Raw genomic sequence first — 2,500 nt, 5'->3', positions numbered from 1 at the left:
TGCACGACGTTGCGCCTTAGCAATCGCTAAACCAATCTCCTGAGGTTACTAACGATGCCGGAAGCACGGTCAGCCTGACCACGAAGGTCTATTCCTGCAAGCAATCGAAGAACGAGCAAGAATATGATAAAGCAATCTGAATATTGCAAATATATATGAGGTATTGATAATGGTGGGGATCCGTAAGCGGTCTTGGTCTGGTCGTTGGACACAAACGAAGTACACGAAGTTGCAATGGCTAACTTTTAACTAAACAAATCCCAAGAGAAAAGCTACTAGATGGATCTACTTATATAGGAGCAAGGGGTGGCGGCCAAGGAGGTGGGAGGACGTCCCAAGGCAGCCTAAAACTAAATCTAGGTCGTACAAGGCCAATGGGCCCAAGTGGAGGTGATGTAACACCTTTGGACTTGTAGTTTGCCTCGGATTCTGCTGCAGCATTAGATTGTTTCGTTCACAACTCAACGCTCCGGACGAATTTGAAGGTGATTCCAATTGGGTTGGAAAGTGCACGAAATCTAGTTTCCAACAAAAAAAGAATCACCCAATTCGGAGTCCGTATGAAAAACTTGTGTGCGTTTTGAGTCAGGTGTGTCTGTGCAGTCCGAATCTGAATCCAGAACGTGAGAGACTTGGACTCTATCTTCTCTTGGGCCAAAAGTGACGTGAGAGAACTTTTTGGACAGCAAATAAACATCTCTTTCTTCCTTATCTTCATATGTGGATTGTACAAATGTCCCATACACCTGCAATTAGACAAAACACAAAAGTGTGTGAAATATTTTTGTTCCGGATAACATAAATAGATTATTGAATAGTTTGCACTAGAAATCACCTGACAAATATGCATATATGCAATATTTTTGGTCATATCCAAGTTAGTCATGTCCTCATCATTCGTCCTGAGCCTGGGAGTGGCCAGTTGTCCGGGCTGGGCCGATCGTTCGAGGCCTGTAGCTCAGGCCTGCCTCTCTCCTCTCAGCTATAGCATCCTCTAGGGTTCGGACGTCCGTGCCTGGCCGGTCGTTCGGGTCCTGTAGCTTCCAAAGCAGTCCTTCCTCTTGATCTTCATGCTTGGTGTCCTCGCCATCTTAGCCATTGAGTGTAGCTATCCCGTGGCTCTCCTCCAAGGTAGTAGGCATGTCTCGTGAGTAGAGAGAGGGAGTTCGGTGAGGAGCAAGTTCACCTTATCTTCGATACCCTTTGCTCGAGCTCTTGTCATTGGTCCAAGTGGTGTTGAGGGAGATGTAGGTACGTCCATGGGGATGAGCGAGGGATGCTTCGCATCATCTCCCCCCCCCCCTTGGGAAAGATCCGACCTCAGATCGAAAGTTTCATCACCATGGTAAGGGCGAGGTCCTTGACATTGAAGATGTTGCTCACGTTGTACTTGTCTCTAGGAGGTCGATCTTGTAGGCGTTGTTGTTGTAGCGTGCTAGCACCTTGAAGGGTCCATCAGCTCGAGGTAGAAGTTTGGACTTGCGTTCATTGGGCAAGCGGTCCTTGCGAAGGTGTACCCACACAAGATTGCCAATGTTGAAGATCATGGGTTGCTTGGTGGCGTTGAGGTTTGTCGCTAGTCATTGTACTTGGTGCTCGATGGTGTGCCTTGTATCCTCATGCATCTTCTTGATGTAGCTTGCGCGAGCGCTTGCATCGAGGTTGGTGCGCTCTTGTAGAGGAAGAGGTAGAATGTCCAATGGGGACAACGGGTTGAAGCCGTAGACGACCTCGAAGGGGGACTTGCGAGTCGTCTAATATCTTGCACAGTTGTAGGCGTACTCGGCGATGGGTAGACACTCCTCCCACTCCTTGATGTTCTTCTCGATCAATACTCTAAGTAGAGTGGAGAGCGTACAGTTCATCACCTCTGTTTGGCCGTCGGTTTGAGGATGATATGCGGATGAGAACAAGTGCTTCATTCCGAGATTGGCGCATAGCGTCTTCCAAAAGTAACTCAAGAACTTGACGTCACGGTTGGAGACAATTGTCTTTGGTACTCCATGGAATTGCAAGATTTCCCGACAAAAGAGATTCGCAACGTGTGAAGCATCGTCTATCTTGCTGCAAGGAATGAAATGTGCCATCTTAGAAAATTGGTCCACAACAACAAATAGGGAATCCTTACCATTTTGAGTTCTAGGCAAACCAAGTACAAAATCCATGCTAATGTCTTCCCAAGGTTGATAAGGGATAGGAAGAGGCATGTAAAGACCATGTGATTGAGCTTTATACTTAGCTTTGCGACATGTAGAGAATCGGTTGGTGAAGCGAGATGCATCGTGGAACATCTTGGGCCAAAAGTAGTTCTTGAAGAGCGTGGCGAATGTCTTGTCGCAACCAAAGTGTTCCATGAGTCCGCCTCCATGAGCCTGATAGAGGCAAAGGTGTCCCGTCTTTCGATGAGATGATGGATATCGCTTTGGTGGAAGTCGACTTTGACGACCCGACTACGAACGTGCGAGGACGTCGCGCCTTAGCAATCGCTAAACCAACTCCG

The sequence above is a fragment of the Triticum dicoccoides genome, chromosome 6B (assembly GCF_002162155.2).
Source record: "Triticum dicoccoides isolate Atlit2015 ecotype Zavitan chromosome 6B, WEW_v2.0, whole genome shotgun sequence".
Lineage (NCBI taxonomy): Eukaryota > Viridiplantae > Streptophyta > Magnoliopsida > Poales > Poaceae > Triticum > Triticum dicoccoides.
The sequence above is the reverse complement of the archived record's forward strand: the minus strand, read 5'-3'. Positions refer to the sequence as shown.